At 33.4% G+C, this 14,910-nt stretch overlaps 1 pseudogene across 1 annotated transcript; it reads left to right on the top strand.

Annotated features, from left to right (window-relative positions):
• Positions 1-491: 491 nt before the first annotated feature.
• Positions 492-11,362, top strand: LOC149192869 (delta-selinene-like synthase, chloroplastic; annotated as a pseudogene). Its single transcript, XR_016254916.1, has 11 exons — positions 492-771; positions 1,128-1,315; positions 1,441-1,556; positions 1,982-2,202; positions 2,303-2,400; positions 2,529-2,621; positions 3,552-3,768; positions 3,883-4,021; positions 4,186-4,253; positions 10,739-10,918; positions 11,038-11,362. The product of XR_016254916.1 is annotated as a delta-selinene-like synthase, chloroplastic (transcript).
• Positions 11,363-14,910: the final 3,548 nt, after the last annotated feature.

Below are 14,910 nucleotides of genomic sequence, written 5' to 3'. Positions count from 1 at the left end.
TTCCGGTTTCTTTTATCGTACAATATCCTCTGTACGTGATATTTCCTTTTTCAAACATTCCAGAGGCGTTTTCTTTAGGCAGTAATAAAAGATTATCTCAAATTTATTAGTATTGCACCAATCTGTACTCGGAGGCTCCAAACTTTTTCCTATATTATCCGACGTGTTCTTCCTCAAATTTTCCAGGAGCACGTTTTCAGGAGCACCAATTTGTAATGCTACGGGTCGGAACATTTTCGCATTTTCGGAAGTTTTATCCGTGAGCGTTTTTCCTCGTCAGTAATTTACGTCATCTTTACAAAATGAGTGAGATAACTTTGGGCGATCCCCTTATTTGTCTTTTTCGAAATCTAGAAAATCCAAAACTTTCCTATTCCCATTTTCTTTTGTATTTTCTTACCTTCTGTTGGCACTCCATCCTAATACTATCTATTTATGTAAATTCGCTTTCCTCCACTATTATCTATTTGTGTGAATAATGTCATTGGCATCTTCTGTTATTATCTATTTGTGTGAATACTGCCATTCACATCTTCTGTTATTGAATGAATAATCCCCCAGGCGAAGTCGGTAGCTATGATCTAAACTTCTACCACGCATTTGTCTATATAAGCGAGCCACGAATTTGCATTCATCACATAAAATCGCATCGCAAAGTGTAGTGTTATGGCTGAGATTTGTGAATCAGTTTCCGTCCCTCGACGCACTGCCAATTACCACGGAAACGTGTGGGACGATGAGTTCATAGTATCTCTCAATTCGCCGTATGGGGTATACTTCTGTAGCTTAACCTTCTGCTCTTTGTTTGCTTTTCGCTGTTTGGGATATGCTTCTATAGCTTTGCCTTCTGCTCTCTGTTTGCTTTTATATTTTTTTAAAGACAAGGCGTTTGGATTTTCCACAGTGATAAGTGAGAGTTGTCTTTCTTTTAATTTTTATCCTGTATTTTCCAAATAAACATATATCTTTCCGGATGGAAAATCCAAATTCTTTATCTAGAAAAACAAACCACAAGAGTCTAAAATCTGCAATTTAAATTTTCTGTTTGTTATTAGCTATCACTCTTTCGCAGCACCTATCTCTATCCTTGTGAGATATATATTTTAATTGCATTGCGCTGGAAGCAGGCACCTGGATATTATGAACGTGTTGCGAAGCTTATTGAGGAGATCAAGCATTTACTTTTGAGCGAAATGGAGGATAGCAATTATGATTTTATCAAACGTCTGCAGATAGTTGACACATTGGAATGCCTTGGAATTGATCGACATTTTAAACATGAAATAAAAACAGCTGCTCTAGATTACGTTTACAGGTTAGTAATTTCAATTTTCAACACACATGAAAAAATTTAATTTAGCGTTTACATATATCTTCACATTGATTTTCTGGGGCCATCTTCCATTCGTTCGTTTAAGACTGACTGTTTGAGCTGAGTAGATGTTGGAACGAAAAGGGTATCGTGGTGGGATCAAGAGATTCTCTCAGCAAAGATCTCGACAGTAGAGCTCTAGGTTTTCGAGCTCTCCGACTGCATCGATATAACGTCGATTCAGGTGGTATAACAGCAATGGATTTTTTATTCGATGTCAAGCTAGAATATACCTTCTTAATGTGGTCTGGAAGTAATTAATGGTGATGTAACTAATGTTGTAGGGATTTTCTTAATGGATGACATGCATTAAATAGGTTCGTTTGTTTGGAAATTTCAAGGGAATAGATGCTGTTCATTATTATTGCTGTTCATGATTTGAGATGTTTTGTTAGAAAACCTGCATTAAATTGGTGATACCATTTACTAAACGTGGAAAAGAGTCTTTGTATTTATCCATATGTTTTCTGAATTTAGTTCATTTCTTCTATTCTTAAACCTCGAACAGATTCTCTTAGAAATAGAGAAGCGATCAAGAAGCATTATTCTTTATTTCCTGAAATTTTCCATCATTTAATTCACTACTTATATTACTAAGCTCTCAAGCAGGTGTGTTGGAGAATTTCAAAGATGGAAACGGAAAATTCTTCTGCAATTTCAGTGCAGATAAAGAAGTGAGAAGCATGCTGTCGTTACTTCGAGGTTCAGAAATTTCATTTCCCGGAGAAGCAGTGATGGAAGAGGCGAAGGCATTCACCCGAGAATATCTAAATCAAGTTTTGGTTGGACGCGGGTAAGTCAACGACCTAGATCAAAGCCTTCTGGAAGAGGTAAGCACTAACCGCATTTTGATGGTCCTACCTTAAATTAAAAAGAGGATGCTGTCTATGGCTTATAAGGGATTTGACCTCATTAATTACTGCTGTTTAGGTGAAGTATGCATTGGAGTTTCCATGGCATTGCAGTGCGCCCAGATGGGAGGCTCGCAGCTTTATTGAAATATATGGACAAAATCATTCGTGGCTCAAGTACGTTACTGGTTTACTAAATATAATTGTTTTTGTTTTCCATTTTCAAATATGGTTGTACCATCGTAAATCGCTTTGCCACTTTTTTCTAAAGGTCGAATTTCAACCATGGCCACTTTTTTCTAAAGTTCGAATTTCAACCAAAAAGTTTTGGAGTTAGCCAAATTGGACTTCAATATTCTGCAATGCATACATCAGAAAGAGATGCAGTATATTACAAGGTATCGGGACCATTTCATCGTAGATGGTGATTCTTTATTTATCTTTCTATTTAATTTTAAGTTTAGAGATATAGTAATCGGCCACTTAGATTCCTTACTAATTCTTCTCTTTTTATTTTATTTTAGAAGTATAGTTAATAATATTATGATGATTAATTTTTATTTTGGAAATATGGATTTTATTGCATTTAAAAGAAACTAAAAGCTAATCAGTTAGAAAAAGGTATTAAAACATTGTGATTCAATCTGATTTTGCCTTAAAAAAAAAATTGATTTACAGTATTTCTGTATATATAAAATTAATTTATCATATTTATTTTAAAATTTATTAAATAATATTTCTTATTTCCAATTTTATTTTTTATTTCCAATTTTCTTCTCCCGATTTTTATTTTTAAATTTAATTAAAATATAATTTTATTTTCGCATATTATTTTACTTTTATTTCATTTCAAAGGCAATAATATTTTGAATATTTTATTGTTTTATCCCATAATATTTTTCTTTTAATAATAATTAAATATATTCAAAATAATTTAACTAATTCCACTTAAATCCCATTTTCAGAATTTCCAGTTTATATATGAAAATTTTAATAATATTGCTGATTCGTAACACATAAACAAATGAATTTGGATGTTATTTTAGAAACCTAAATTCATAATCATATTTTATTAATAATATCAAAATGTAAATGTTAATAAAATTACAAAATAATTATTTTGCATAGCAAATTATTGATAGATTTATCTATCTATAATGATTCGAGACTATATATATATATATATATATATAAGAAAAATGACTCTCGATAGTCCTTTCATCCGGTGGCATTAAAATAAAACTTTGCTCAAGGAACATATACAGATTATCAGTTATGGGATTCCTGATTATACCTGATGTTCTGCAACACTATTATGTTCTTCGTAGGTGGTGGAGGGACTCAGAAGTTGCGCACGTGAATTTCTATAGGAGGCGTCACATGGAACTTTACTTTTGGGCGGTTATATGCATGTTTGAGCCCCGAGCTTTCTCAAAGCAGAATCGCCTTCGCGAAAGTTACTACCATCGTAACTGTTCTAGATGATCTCTATGATACCTACGGAATGCTAGACGAACTGAAAACCATCACAGAGGGAGTCAGACGGTGAATTCAAACTCTACAGACTTTGTACAAATTGCTATTTGATTTCCTCAAAGCTTCTCGCTGTTATATATCTTGAAGATTGTAATTTTTATTACTGTTTGTGTGATTTTTCAGATGGGATATTTCGTTAATAGATGACCTTCCGGAAAAAATAAAAATTGCAATCCAGTTTTTCTTCAATACAGCGAATGAACTGGCGGCTGAAGTAGTAAGCAAGCATGGGCCGGACACGTCAGCCATATTAAAAGAGACCGTATGCGTTTTTTTAGAATGTTAGGTTACATTGTACTTACCCGAGTGAATCTTAGTATGCGATGGAATAACAATTTCAAAATAAAGCAAAATAAATTTAAAATGCCAAAGTATTCCCTAAATGAGACATTAACCATCAATGTATTTTACTCGCTGTATGCCCAGTGAGTGCGATACCTTGAGTCTTATCTGCAAAAAGCGGAATGGATAACAACTGGTTGTGTGTCGACGTTATTATAATTTCAACTGCAGTGAACAGAACAACAGCAACTACTTTATTCATTTGTCGTGATCCGACGCCCCACATTTTTTCCCGATCTTTTATGTCACCGCTATTACCATTTTTTCACTCTTTAATTATTTTTGTGTTTCCAGAAGGAAGAAGATCAAATCCAGCGCCAAACCGTTACTTTTCAACAACCGTATTAATGAGCAGAACGGCTGAAACAGAAAAAGAACCAGCCTCGAGCCGACACAACATTTATCAGCCATAGATTTCATCACCACTGACTCAAAAATACAGCGAGAGATCAAATCTGTTAATCATGAGCAGCATAAACTTTATCAGCAAGTTAAAATGGTGAAGACCCTTTCCCGCACTATAAATAGAAACAGAAACAGAAGTAGAAAATATAGATGAAATAGATTGAAAGTCCTTTTGTAACACACAGCAGTGTAGAACAAGAGAGTTTTTTTTATATTGCACAGCAATGCTGAAATTTTCTGAGATAGTTGTTTTGTGGAACTGAAGCGTTCCCGTTGTAATCCATCTGTCAAGAGGAAGAGGCTCTTTAGCATAATATTTTGTGAAGATCCCTCTATGTGAGGAAGACTTAGTTTTATCTGTTGGTTTATTTTCATAAATAGAAGTTTCTTTCTGTGCGTTGCTGTTACACCAAAAGTTATTTTGTCAAAAATTTCCTGTTGCTGTTACACCGTAAGTCGAAAAATACTTGACGTAAAAAATTTACGTTGCTGCAACACCACGAACAGCAACTGAAAAAAAACTGTGTTGCTGCAACACCGTTTCCAGAGAATGAATTTTTCTGTTTTTCTGAGTTAAAAACAGAGTATTTTTCTGCGTCAAAGACAGAGTATTATTTTGATCAGTTTTTGATCCTGAGGCAAAGTAGAGTATTATTTTATGCTCTGTTCTTGTGTTTTTGAATTATCAGTAAACAAAGTATTACTCTCTGTTCATATTTTTGTTGTTTCGGAATTTATCAGAAAATTTTCAACAGTGGAAACAGAGGATTTTTCCACTGTATTTTGTTTGGAATAACCAGAAATTCCCGACATGGTATCAGAGCTTGTCCAGGCTCTTTGAAGACATCAAAGAAGTTGAAAGAAGATTTGTTGCTGCAGCAGATTATACAGCAGAGTGAAAACACTGTCAAGGTATTTTTCAGATTAGTTTTTTGTGTAGCTGTTGAAGACAATTAAGTGATTTTTTCTACTGTCAAGTATTGCAAGAATGGCCAGCACCAGCGTGGGTATGTTTAATACCCAGCTCCCACAGTTCAATGGGAAAAATTATGACTACTGGGCAATAACCATGAAAGCCGTGTTTGCCTCACATGATTTATGGGAACTTGTTGAATATGTATTTGAAGAGCCAGCAAATGAAGAAGAGTTTATTGGATTAACTCAGGCAGAGAAAGAGCTGTTGCAGAGCAATAAGAAGAAGGACTCAAAAGCCCTTGTATTCTTATATCAAGCAGTGCATGAGAGTGTGTTTCCGAGGATAGCAGCAGCCAATACATCCAGAGAAGCATGGAAAACTCTCAAGACAGCCTATCAAGGCATGGAGAAAGTGAAGACAACAAAACTACAGTTGCTGAGGAAAGATTTTGAAAACCTGTGTATGAAGGAATCAGACAATATTGACTCATTCTTCACACAAGAAATTGGTTTGGTCACACAGATAAGGTCTCATGGAGAAACTCTTGAAGAAAAGAGGATTGTGGAGAAACTATTGAGGTGCCTACCCTCAAAGTTTGATGTGATTGTCACTACCATAGAAGAGACAAAGGATCTCTCAAATTTTTCAGTTGATGAACTTCATGCATCACTGATAACACATGAGCAGAGGCTGAGTAGAAATGAAAACTCATCTCTAGAGCAAGCCTTCAAGACCCAGATGTCATTAGGAAGAGGAAGAGGTAAAGGCAGAGGAAACAAGAGAGGAAGAGGAAGAACCCAATACAGAGGCGGAAGAAACAGTCCAACAAACGTTCAAGGAAGAGGCAGCAATCCAAATCAGAACCAAGGCCATGGCAGCAGTCAACAAAGTGGACAACATCATGCTCAAGGACAAAGGTATGAAAAATCCAATGTCCAATGTTATTATTGTAAAAAATATGGGCACTATGTAAATGAATGTAGGAAGAAGCAACATGATATGAGTAATAGATCTAGTGCAAATATCACTAGAGAAAATATCAGTCAAGATAATGTGTTGTTAGTTTGTAATATGGCTGAAACAAACAGTGAAGATATATGGTTTCTAGATTCTGGTTGCAGCAACCATATGGCAGGAAACATAGCCCTGTTTTCTGCTTTAGATCAGAGTGTGTAGTCACAAGTCACACTTGGGACTGATAGTAAAATTTCTGTTATGGGAAAAGGAGAAGTTAAAATATTTACAAAGAAAGGTGAAAAGAAAACCATAGCAGGTGTCTATTATGTTCCTGGAATGAAGTGTAATCTCTTGAGTATTGGACAGCTTGTTCAGAAAGGTTACAATGTTTTCTTTAAGAATGATGTATGCACCATAATGGACAGATTACCCAGCAAACGTTGTATTGTTGAAGTGAAGATGACAAGGAACAGGATGTTCCCTCTCAGAATAAGGGCAGATCTGAAAAATAAAGAAGAAATTGCAGCAGTGACACAAGAGGCCCTCCAAAGTGTATCAAAGGATGAAAATTGGTTGTGGCATTTGAGATTTGGACATCTTAACTTTGGAGGTCTTAATTTGTTGAGTAGAAAAGGAATGGTAAGAGGATTACCATTGATAGAAAAGCCAGACAGCCTTTGTGAAGGTTGTATATTGGGAAAACAACACAGAGAAAGTTTTCCAACTGGGAAAAGCATAAGGGCAAAAGCACCCTTAGAAATTGTCCATTCAGATTTATGTGGACCGATGCAAGCTCCATCACTTGCAGGGAGCCAAAATTTTCTAACATTTATTGATGACTTTACTAGAAAGACATGGGTTTATTTTCTGAAGAATAAGAGTGAAGTGTTTGAAAAATTCCAAAATTTTAAAGTACTTGTAGAAAATCAAAGTGGGCTGCGTATCAAGGTTTTGAGAACTGACAGAGGAGGTGAGTATATCTCCAAAGAATTTTTACGTTTTTGCAGAGAAAATGGAATTCATAAGCAATTTACAGCAAGGTACACCCCGCAGCAAAATGGAGTCGCTGAAAGGAAAAACAGAACAATCATGGATATGGCGAGGAGCATGTTGAAGACAAAGCATTTGCCAAATGATTATTGGGCTGAAGCTGTACACTGTGCAGTATATATTTTGAATAGATGTCCTACAAAAGCAGTGATGAACAAAGTGCCAAAAGAAGCATGGAGTAGGAGAAAGCAAGGAGTCACCCACATGAAAGTTTTTGGTTGTGTGGCTTATGCACACATTCCAGATCAGCTAAGGAAGAAATTGGACAGCAAAGGGGAGAAATGTATTTTCATTGGATACAGTGAAGAATCCAAAGCTTACAGATTATATATCCCATCCACCAAGAAGTTTTTTGTGAGCAGAGATGTTCAATTTTTTGAAGAGGAAGCTTGGGATGGAAGCATAGAGAAAACAGTTAATGTTAAAAACTGTTTGTTTCATGATGATGATGATGAGGAGTTGGCCGAAACACATCCCCAAACAGCAGCGCCAACAACAGAACAGCAAAAGACACCCTTGAGGAGAAATGTGAGTGCTTCTCCAAGCACACCACAATGAGGAAATTCAAGTGCATCTACAAGCACTTGCACACCGAATGAAAGAGGTAAGAAATTCAGAAATTTAAGTGATATTTATGATGAAGGAATGAATTCTTTGTTTGCTTTGTATTGTCACGTTGATGACCCTAATCATTTCAAAGATGCAATTAGAGATAAGAAATGGATAGAAGCTATGGATGAGGAGATGAATGCCATAGAAAGAAATAAGACATGGGATTTAGTTGATCTACCAAAAAGTAAAGAAGTCATTGGAGTTAAATGGGTCTACAAGACCAAGAGTAATGCTGAAGGCAAGATAGAAAGGCATAAGGCAAGACTTGTTGTCAAGGGATACAAGCAACAATATGGGAGAGATTATGAGGAGACTTTCGCACCAGTTGCAAGAATGGAAACAGTAAGAGCAGTGCTGTCCATAGCAGCACAAAACAAATGGAAAGTTTACCAAATGGACGTGAAGTCCGCATTCTTGAATGGAGTATTAATGGAAGAGGTTTACATCGAGCAACCTCTAGGCTATGAGAAGAAAGGCCAAGAGCACAAAGTCTGCAGATTGAACAAAGCTCTTTATGGGCTGAAGCAAGCACCAAGAGCGTGGTACAGTGGGATAGATTCTTATCTACTGGAAAACGGATTTGAGAAGTGTGAGTGAGAACCCACTGTTTACATCAAAGAAAAAGACTGTAAAATTTTAATTGTTGTGTTATATGTTGATGATGTGATTTTTACAGGTAATGATGACTACCTCATTGAAAATTTCAAATCAGTCATGAAAGAAGAATTTGAGATGACTGACATGGGTTTGCTGAGATACTTCTTAGGAATAGAAGTAGATCAAAATAAAAATGGAATTTTTATTTCACAGGCAAAATATGTAAATGAAGTGTTGAGCAGATTTAACATGCAGGACAGCAAGGCAGCAATCACTCCCACAGTGATGGGATTAAAACTCAGCAAAGAGGACAGCAGCAAAGATTTTGACCCTAGTGTGTACAAGAGCATAGTTGGCAGCCTCATGTATTTGACTGCAACTAGGCCAGACATAATGTATGTTGTTAGTTTAATTTCCAGATTCATGGAGAAGCCAAAAGAAACACATTGGCGGGCAGCAAAGAGAATTCTGAGGTATGTTAAAGGTACAAAAAGGTATGGCATATTTTATACTGTTTCAGAATGTTCAGATTTAGTTGGATACACAAATAGTGATTGGGCTGGAAGTGTAGATGACCGAAAAAGCACATCTGGTTACATTTTTCACATAGGTTCAGGAGCCATTTCATGGGCTTCCAAGAAACAACCAATTGTGGCATTGTCTACAGCAGAAGCAGAGTATGTGGCAACTACAGCAGCAGCATGTCAAGCAGTTTGGATGAGGAGAATGTTGAGAAGTCTATGCCAGGAGCAGGCAACAGCAACAGTTATTTTTTGTGACAATAGCTCAGCTATTGCATTATCCAAGAACTCTGTATTCCACAAGAGAACAAAACACATAGAAACAAAGTTTCACTACATCAGAGAATTGGTGAACAATGGAGAAATCATTTTACAACATTGCAGGACTCAGGAACAGGTTGCAGATATTCTGACAAAGCCATTGGATCAGAAAAGTTTTGAGTTTTTAAGGAAACTTCTGGGTATGACTGATAACCCAGCAGTTGAAATTAAAGGGGAGTGTTGAAATTATAATTTCAACTGCAGTGAACAGAACAACAGCAACTACTTTATTCATTTGTCGTGATCCGGCGCCCCACATTTTTTCCCGATCTTTTATGTCACCGCCATTACCATCTTTTCACTCTTTAATTATTTTTGTGTTTCCAGAAGGAAGAAGATCAGATCCAGCGCCACACCGTTACTTTTCAACAACCGTATTAATGAGCAGAATGGCTGAAACAGAAAAAGAACCAGCCTCGAGCCGACACAGCATTTATCAGCCATAGATTTCATCACCACCGACTCAAAAATACAGCAAGAGATCAAATCTGTTAATCATGAGCAGCATAAACTTTATCAGCAAGTTAAAGCGGTGAAGACCCTTTCCCGCACTATAAATAGAAACAGAAACAGAAGTAGAAAATATAGAGGAAATAGATTGAAAGTCCTTTTGTAACACACAACAGTGTAGAACAAGAGAGTTTTTTTTGTATTGCACAGCAGTGCTGAAATTTTCTGAGATAGTTGTTTTGTGGAACTGAAGCGTTCCTGTTGTAATCCCTCTGTCAAGAGGAAGATGCTCTTTAGCATAATATTTTGTGAAGATCCCTCTATGTGAGGAAGACTTAGTTTTATCTGTTGGTTTATTTTCATAAATAGAAGTTTCTTTCTGTGCGTTGCTATTACACCAAAAGTTATTTTGTCAAAAATTTCCTGTTGATGTTACACCGTAAGTCGAAAAATACATGACGTCAAAAATTTACGTTGCTGCAACACCACGAACAGCGTTGCTGCACCACCACGAACAGCAACTGAAAAAAAACTGTGTTGCTGCAACACCGTTTCCAGAGAACGAATTTTTCTGTTTTTCTGAGTTAAAAACAGAGTATTTTTCTGCGTCAAAGACAGAGTATTATTTTGATCAGTTTTTGATCGTGAGGCAAAGTAGAGTATTATTTTATGCTCTGTTCTTGTGTTTTTGAATTATCAGTAAACAGAGTATTACTCTCTGTTCATATTTTTGTTGTTTCGGAATTTATCAGAAAATTTTCAACAGTGGAAACAGAGGATTTTTCCACTGTATTTTGTTTGGAATAACCAGAAATTACCGACAAAATGTCGTCGCTAGCTCAGGGATGTGTATCGTAAATTTGATTCCGCCTCTCTTGATGGTCAACTTCTCCCGAACACCATTCTGGAGCAAATACATTCTCCATCTAAGATCCAAGAGCTCTCAGAATTGACAATCAGACTCATCGACGACTTAAGAGATTTCGAGGTGTTTGGCATCTGAAATTACATTTATTTTAAGAGCATTTAAACAAGATTGGATGCATAATATTCTACGCGAAATCCTCACTCACACCTTTATCACTTTCTTTCACAGTTACAATGAAGGATGAGAAGGAACGCGGGGAGATGGCTTCAATCATAGAGTGTTACATAAAAGACAATCTTGATTCTACCGTGGAAAATGCTACCGTGGAAAATGCTTTAAATCAAATAAAGGGCATCCTTCAACTCTCCCTTGAGGAAATGAATCGGGAGTTTCTTAAGCCGGACAGCGTACCATTGTGTTGTAAGAAGTTCACTTTCAATATAACACGAGGCCTTCAATTCCTCTACAAATACGGAGATGGCATATCCATTTCTAACAACGAAGTGAAGGACCAGATCTTCAAAATTCTCGTGGAGCAAGTACCGATAGAGGAATAATGACGATTGCCTAACAAGTTTTTAATGTTGAAAACTGGAATTAACACTTACAATAGTATATTGGCAGATTTGGCAGATTTGGTTGGTTAGTTAGAGTTTTTAAAAAAATTTCTCAACAATATTTTCTTATTTTAAAATTTTGATTTCAAATATGCAATATAAGAATATTATGGTGTGTGAAATCTTTAGTTAATTTTTTATGTTTAACTTTATTAAACCATGTATAAACATGCATTATGTTTAAACATTTATTTTAAGTAAGACCCACAAGAGATTTGAGCAGTACTTTAACAATACACCAATCCCATATTCAACTTTCAATCAAATATTTAATAGTCATATTGAAACTTCTTAATAATATAAAAACTAAATTAAATAAATTGTCTAAAATAAATATAAAAAAATTTCTCAAATGTTTTGGCCACCTCCTTCGTCTATATTCAACCATATTAACTATAAATATTATTTCCACTTAACCCATATAACTAGTTTAATCAGATAAAAACCATAAAAGAATCCCAAGTGAGGCATCCAACTTATTAATAAAAAAGTTGTAATAAAAAAAAATTATAAAAATATTTATTTTGTTTTCAAATTTTAATTTTATATTTAAAAATAGAATAAAAACGCTTTTTCCACAGATTTATGATTTATAATTTAATATTTTTATTTTTTTTTTTAAAATTAAAATTTAATATCTTACAAAACTCCATACATATTACTAAAAACTTTCATCATAATTCCTTTGATTTTTTCTTATTGATGTAGTTTGTTGCGACACCCCCAAAAAAAAAATGTGAATGAAACCATCGACTTCTTTACATTATATATTATTAAAAGGTAAACAAGAACATCACTTTGAATTGGGTTACTTAATACACTCAATAAATGATATATATATCTATATATAAAAATGTATTTTTCACAAATAAACAATATATATATAGATTGTTTATTTGGGAAAAATACATTCACCATGTTTGGTTAGGATTTTTACTCAATTTTTATAATAATTTAAATTTGGAAATAATAATTATTATATTAGTTAGATTTGATTTGTTAGTGAGTTGAGTTATTAAAATAGTTTTTTAACAATCAATTTTTATTTTTTTTTAAATCTATTAAATTTTATAAACACTATAAATATGTGATATGTAATGTATTTGTAATTTAAAATGTAATAAAAAAATAATTGTATAATTATATGTAATTCTGAGTTTTTTTTAAATCATAAAAAAATTAAAAACAAAATTAGTAGATCATTTTATACGATTTAAAAATATATTTAATTAATCCAAATTTTATATACAAGGTGAAAAAGAAATAATTGAAAATTTTAGCTATAATATATATATATATATATATATATATATATATATATATATATTTTATTTATTTAACTATATATATTATAGTTAAGTAAATAAAATATTTTCATTAAAATCGTGATAATGAATTGGAAAAATAAAAACACTTACTCTTTTTAATATATCTATAATAATATTATATATATATATATAAACCAAGTCTCGTAATAATGTGAGAACATTTAAAGAAAGAGACCTTCGTGGATATGTTATATGGCAATTCACATCCAATTTTTTTATTGATTTTAAAAGAATAGTTAACTTCATACACCATTCGTAATACTAAATGTTAATAATCATTAGTTTTTTCAAAACTATTGACAATATTATTAATATTATATAACATTATATCTACAACAAGACCTGAAGAAAGGAATGTAACATAATAATTAGCTATAAAATATATAATAATTATGAATATTTTAATAGTTGTATTTCATAGAAATAACAACAATATAATATATAATTATTATAAATATATATTCATATTAATTAAAAAATTATTAAATATAGTTTAAGTATAGATTTATGAAGAGTATAGAAGAATTAAATATATAGGAATGAAATATATAGGAATGCAAACTTTTTAATATTGAAAACTATTGTGCAGGAAGAACGGAGTTAAAAATAATTTTGAAAACAAACTCGAAGGGCTAAAATGATTTTAATTAAAATAAATTTACTTCACTTTATTGTTTTATTATTCTATATTATTTTATTATTTTTATAGTTATCTTTCTAGTTTTGTCTTATCATACAACCTTCAACTTTTTTGTAACATTTTACTTTATTGTTTTATTATTTTATTATTTTTATAGTTATCTTTCTAGTTTTGTCTTATCATACAACCTTCAACTTTTTTGTAACATTTTTTGTATACATGGTTACCTTTCAATTGAGTTTCATCATCCACCTAATCATAGGTAGTCTCCTTATAGTATTTGTGTACTATTCTAATCATTTTTTGTTGTCCTCTTATAATATAACCCTCATTATTTTTGTAATTTTGTGCATGTGGGTACTCGCAATAAACAAAGGACAATCTTTCTACTTTGTAACATTTGCTATGTTGTTTTAAATATTTTATTATTTTAATAAAAATTTTAATAAAAATATTGTAATAGAAACATTTAAAATTTGATTTTTAATAAATATATATGTTGGTAGAAAAGTAAAATATTGTTGTTATAAAATATTAAATATGTAATTATAAATAATAATAATAATAATATTAAAAAATTGCATTTTATATCTAATTTTATTATGCATATATCAGTACACAAACATATACATATGGAATAAATTCATAAATATTTCGAATTTGAATTATAGAAGAGGAAAGAGGGTAAATTACAATTTAATTGTGTGTTTGTAGATTAATGAATTTTCATTGCATAGTGTTTTTGCTAGCAAAACTATATATTTAGAAAAAATAGATGAAATAGAGATGTATATGTAGGTTACATAGAAAATAAACTATGCGAGAGAATAACACATAAAACACATATACACAAAGATTTTCCCCTAGATCCCAAAACCGAGACTACCAGCATGATTTTTCATTATGTTTCTTTCAATGTTACAATGCATATTTATACATGCTGAAGCATCCAATACCATGGAAAAAAAACCATCGTGTCCAAAACCATGGACCGAAAGCCATCGCGTCCAAAACCATAGGTAGGTTTGCCCAACCTAAGGTAGAACCCGATAGAGTGGGGTTACTTGCACCCCTCAAACCCCCTGTGACTCCCCCCGCTACACAATCGACACAACGAAGGGGTGGCTCCACCCCGCTTCTAACCCCCCGGTTAACTACGCGGGCTAGTCATAGAAAGAATATAACACAACCCAACATTCTCCGACTGGTTGTTTTCTTTCCACAAGGGGCCACAACAGAGCTTAGTCATTTATCCAGCTGTGCAATGCCCATTGTTTATCTACACCAAGAGAACTTCTCAGAGCTCATAGATTTTGTTAATGTATCTGTAGTATTCTTCAAAGTGTCCACCTTTACCAGCAACACCTTTTTGTCTTCTATCATATCCCTCACAAAGTGATACTGAACATCAATGTGCTTTGTCTTTGAATGATATGCATGGTTCTTTGCCAAGAAAATTGCACTTTGGCTATCACAGTCTATCCTTATAGCTCCCTGTACTAACCCCATACTTCAACACAATCTCTA

This window comes from Pinus tabuliformis, chromosome 2_2, assembly GCF_031772625.1.
Source record: "Pinus tabuliformis cultivar Carrire ecotype Pingquan chromosome 2_2, CPIR1, whole genome shotgun sequence".
Classification (NCBI taxonomy): domain Eukaryota; kingdom Viridiplantae; phylum Streptophyta; class Pinopsida; order Pinales; family Pinaceae; genus Pinus; species Pinus tabuliformis.
This window is presented reverse-complemented; position numbering and strand designations above follow the sequence as displayed.